This window comes from Pararge aegeria, chromosome Z (genome assembly GCF_905163445.1).
Source record: "Pararge aegeria chromosome Z, ilParAegt1.1, whole genome shotgun sequence".
NCBI lineage: Eukaryota > Metazoa > Arthropoda > Insecta > Lepidoptera > Nymphalidae > Pararge > Pararge aegeria.
Window position 1 is genome coordinate 19,404,018 of NC_053208.1, and position 6,000 is coordinate 19,410,017.

Sequence of the window (6,000 nt, forward strand, 5' to 3'; positions counted from 1 at the left end):
TCAGCAGCCGTTTTTCCGGATGCGCCGGCGTGAATAAAGCCCAAGTGGCCAGCACGTCACGGAATTCGAATTTAGCCGCAGAGTCGCGGGAACTGCTAGAACTATAATTTGTGTAAACAAATTACGTGTGTGGAGAAACTGATAAATATATAATTAACGTTTGTATGATATCAATCCTTATCGCGAAATTGTGAAATGTGTTTAAAGATAACATAGCGAATAGTTGTGACATTTTATTACTTGACAACTTTATTAGGTTTTTTTAGTTGTATTTAAATGGTCTTATTTATGCGATTAAGCGGTGATAGCCTAGAGGTAAGAATGGATGCAACCTGCACGCCCGAGAGTTCTCCATAAAGTTCTCAAAGTAGTTTAGGTACGTATACCAATAAGCACATAGCCAGCCTGGTGGGTTATAGCCTAAACCCTTCGCACAGAATAGTGGGACCCCGATATCCAAGTTTTTAAAACTTACTTTAGAACACCCGATACTATAATAAACTTACTCATATAAAACTGAAACGAATTAAACGCGACGAATTCTGTAAGTGATTTAAGGTTTCAACTAGTGGGTGATCTAGGCTCCAAGAGCAAGAAAATATATATTATTCGCTCATAACTCAGTTTTTTTTAACATGTTTGAAGAAGTTGCATCGCTATCTTATACATCCGTACTTAATATCATGAGTTGGTTAATTTGGCGCTTAGTTCGATTGTTTTTTTTAACGTTAGGTATTTATTGAGGAGTGGCTTCGTAGCATTTGTGCGGGCGAAGACACAGAGCACAACCAGTTTTAACAATAAATTTTATATCAAACTAGCTGTCCCAACGAACTTACTACCGCGGATTTCGTTTTTTTTTTTTTGGTGAAAGTTATATTTCAATACTTATTATCCTATTTCGGACTAAGAAAATCCACAAAATCAAATATCATAAAAATTGGTCCAGCCGTTCTTGAATTATAAATGGTGTAACTAACACAACTTCCTTTTATATATATATATATATATATATAGATTTCAATTTTTATACGAAAAATTTAATTTGCTGTCAGAAAGGAAATTGTGTATTTTTCAAACATTGCGAAGATAACATAGCAAAACGGTTCCTTTCCAACGCACCAGTACAAAGAGAATAGGTAGATGCCTAATTTCTATACTAAAAAGTAGTTTTGCACGCAAACACTATAACTTTCTTGCAGCCTACCTATACACCCCATTAAAAAAGGTACTTTAAAAGAGAAGACCAATAGAGAAATTCAGACTTACATTAAATCTTGGCTAAAATATTTCGATTATTAAGGTACAGAGAATATTTCTAAAATGCAAATTCAAATTAAAACGAAGAAAAGAAACGTTCCCCACACACAAACACACGCATACACACATACACATTCAAACACGCGCACACTCTTACACGAACCAATCATTATTTTTAGTTTTTTTTGTAATTTCGCTTAATTATTAACTGTATAAGAATAATAAAATTAACTGACAGGAATTCATACTGATGAAATGCATACGTTTATATTATTACAGTAATTCAAGTTCAAATTCTGAGAGGTGACCCTTGCCCGTGTAACCCGTGTTGCCCGTGTAGATGGATGCCCACAGTTGCAACTTGCACATAGCTAGCCGTCTAGTGAATACGCGAGCTTATCTTGTACTCTTGCTGTTAGTGATAGTAGTACTGTTGTGTCTCTAGGACTTAAGGTGCTGGAATGACTACTCCGCACCGGTAAGCGCAGCGTAGGTCGCCCCCAACAAGGTAGACAGTCGACATCAGGCGAATCGCTGGGAGCCGCTAGAGGCAAGCGGCCCAGGGCCGTGGATTGTGGAACTCCATACAAAAAACCTATGTACAGTAGTGGACGTAATTTGGTTGAATTGAATTACGTTGCGTATTTTGGTGTGTGAGGTGTCTCTAACCTCAAATACTTATTTATTATTTATTTATTTATTTATTTATACACTTTATTTGTAAACTACAAATAGTAAAAAAAAAAAACAATGCACACAACAAAAATAAACTTAAAAAGTAGGATACAAAGGGCGGCCTTATCGCTTAGTAGCGATCTCTTCCAGGCAACCTTAGGATTAGGAAAACCAATACTTAGGACTTTTATACAAACATCCATCCCCTTGATGGGTAGATATGGATAAAATATTGTCTTCAATAATTCTGCGCATGAAAAGAAACCTATTACCCCTGATTTGAAGACTTCATAATAAAAAACCTTCTTCATAAAAAAAATATAATTTTACCACAGTTAAAAGGCCAAATCTATAACAGAATTTGATTTTAGATCTGGGGGGAGGTCCATCAGAATGCAACAAAAAGTGTATATATGTTTCATTGATTGTGAGAAGGCATTTGATTGAGTAAAACAAAAACACCTTACAAACATACAAGACATACAAGACATGTAAGATGACAAAGACCTAAGCATAATTGGTATCCTATATTGGAATGAGGAAGCTGCCATAAAAATAGATGGTGAATTGTCAAACTGGCTGTCGATTACTAGGGAAGTCCGACAAGGTTTCATGAAATTAATATTTCCATTACTTTCAATCTTTACTCACAAGAGATGCTTATTGAACAATATACACCAAATCACTACAAATGGAGTTTTTGCAAACAACATTCGGTATGCCGATGACACGGCACTGGTTGCTTGTTAGGCATCCGGGTTACAGCAACTACTGTCTGAAGTAGCAACTGCAGGAGAAGCTAAAGGCCTAATTTGATATTTAAGCCATTAGCTTCTCCTTAGGTTTCCATTGTGTATAGTTCACAAAATGAAACACTACTGGCTCAATACACTGTGCAACCCAAAATTAAAACTTGATTTGAGATGTCGATTATTTAAATGCTATGTTAGTTCCACCCTCTTATATATGTAAAACGTGGGTATTAAAAAAAAGCGAGCAACCGACTTCAAGCATTCGAAATGCTTAAAATAAAATGGCAGATTCACTTCTAATAATAAAGTACTAAAACTAGTAGGGTAAGACAGAACTGATGTCCATCATTACGCGCAGAAAAGTAGCTTTTTTTGGCCACCTATAAAGAGGAGAACAGTTTTAATTTCCATCACTTGTTACACTAGATGATAAAATTGTTGGGAAGAGATCTCCAGGACGTCAGACACGCAAATTGTTGGACGATATAAAGGGGTGGCCCGGACTTAGTAACCCAGATTTAAAGAAAGCGGCATTTAATAGGAAGGTTTTTCGATTTTTGACCACCAAACTTCAAACGATGACGATGAAAAGGTGATATGCAAAAATAAATTGATACGAGTATTTTTTTATTTAAAGTTACTAACCTAAATATTAACATAGGACTTTCATACAAATTTTCAACCCCTACTTCACTGCTTTAGGGGGCTACTTTCTCAAAATCGTTTCTTAGCTGCCTACGTTCTAGGAGGAACCTTCCTTTCAAATTTCAATTTGCTGTTTAATTCGGGTGAGTCAGTGATTTACTTTATTATATATTTTTCATATCTCATGTTTGAAAATTTGGCATTTACCGGCAAATGATTTGACAGTTCCTACTGAAAACTTTAAAATTTTCTTGCACACACAATTGAAAAGTATATTTATATGAAATGCAAAAAAAGCTGTTCATCAAGTGACTCTGAAGCGAATTTTTACGCCTTATCCATGAAAATATAGGCAAAGTCAAAGTCAATTCAGTGAGTTGTCCTCACGATTCTCCTGCTGGGATTCTCGTAAGAGACAACAATAAAAACAAATCAGAAGATTCCCCACCACAGTGCTCTAATCCAGTTCAATTTAACGAATATTATATCAGCGATGACAATAAGAAACGACAGTTTAAAGCAATCTTCAGGAAAAATTATATGGCAATACGTTTGCCACCCCGCTTAACCTACCGCCCGAGTTCACAGCGTCCCCCTGGTTCCACCTATACTACTCCTCGGTCTGAGACATCTTATTGCTAAGCTCTGACTTGTATTGAATTTTATAAAAATACCAAACTTGCGTGAAAAAGGACACAAACTAACTTGTTGATACATACATGTTTTTCAGTGTCTTGAGTGTTTGTATAAGTAGGTATAGGTGTATATTATAAGTATTTATGTATGTTATTCACTATTCATAAAAATATTCATCAGTCGTCTTAGTACCCATAACATAAGCTACGCTTACATTGGGGCTAGATGGTGCGATGTGTATCGTAGTATGTTTATTTATTTATTTCAAGTCATAAAATGCAAGTGAAATGTAAAAGAAAACTTTGCGAGGAAAATCTGCACGCCTGAGAGTTCCCCATAAAGTTCATTAGGGCGTGATGGACTAAGGCCTCAAACACAGAACTAGCAACATACAGAAACCCTGTACACGACTAAAATTGAAGCATCAAAAACCACTCCACTTTAGTGGTGTTTCTCGATCAGATGGTTAGTCACTTTATTCCAATTAGCAGTGACAGTAATATATAATATTTTTTTACCTTTATCTTCTACCAAAACTACAGACTTACCTACCTTACCAAAACTAACCACTTACCAAGTTAGCTCTTGTCTAAAATCTCACCTTGTGGTAAGTGTGTGCAGTCTTGAAACTATCAGAGATAAGTTATGTGATTTATATTAAACCGATACCCCTAATTAATACAAAATTGTGACAAAATGTAGCCTAATATTGCTTTCTTATTAATTTTCGTAATCCTTAGTTTACCTGGCAATGAGCTCTACTCAGCTTTTGTATCCTATTATAATAATGCATTGTGCTGTACGAATGAATAAAATATAGTCAGACCAACTAATATGCAACGATTGAAGAACGCTCTTCATAAATTAGAATTAGATAAGCGTGAATACTATACGTGAACGCCGCTTCACGCGCATGTACTGCGAGAACTATATCCCTCATTCCCCTTTAATATGACGAATGCGTAAGCGTGTACGCTTAAGAGAGTACAGATTAGTAGACTCCACGCGCCTTTGGAGACCTCCCATGCATGCAGGTTTCCACACGATGTTTTCTATCACAGTTTTAAGCGAATTATATTAAAAAGAAAAATAAAACCTCAGCTCTATCCCATACAAATTTTGTATTTTAATGGTATAAAACGTAGCCTAAGCTACTCTCCAGCTCAACAAATATCTCTTGATGAATGATGAAGAAAAACGAATCAAAAAACACATTCTTATAAATATAATTACTTAGGATTCTCGCTGTGCATTTTAATACCTCGCACACAGAATAAGCATATAAAAGATACGTGACATTATGAAAGAGGTAAACTTTGTAGTGAGACTTAGGAGCAATTTGCTAAAAGGCAGCAAACGGAATTAATTTCATTACATTTCAAAACGAAATATTACGCAAACAGAGGATTAGAGTAGATTTCTTGATTTGAAGAGTGTAGGACTTATATGTACTAAACACTTGTAGTAAAATTAATTAAATTAAATTAAATGAAATTGACGTTTCCAAACTCTCGAAAATTTACTCAAAGAGATATGAGGATGTATGTATCTGTTTAGTTGGACCAACTTTAAGCAAGTTTCTAAGAAACATCTCAAGGAATCTTCACCAGTTCTGCACTCGCGGTAATTTAATAAATTAACTCGTAGTAACTATCAATATTCACTTTATTTTTTATTTTGTTTGTTAATGTTATAATTAAACTTCTAACTACCCGCCTAAGTTTGCTGTGGGCTCTTATAAAAGGGCGCGTTTGGAATGCCCGTAGCTATATAGGTTTAAGTTGGCAGGTGGAAATGAACGAAATAACGGACGGACAGACAGTCAATCAGATATGGGAGTTATCTTATAAAGGCTCCGTTTTTTTTTTTCAAAATATGAAAACCAGTAGGAAAGAGGTTTTTAAAGCAGAGACTCACCACACCACTCAAATACGAGTTTACGGTTCTTATCACATTTTAGTGATAATAGCTGGGATTGAAAGCGGGCTCGGGGATGGACGCCATCAATTTTACTATATAGAGTACCTACGTC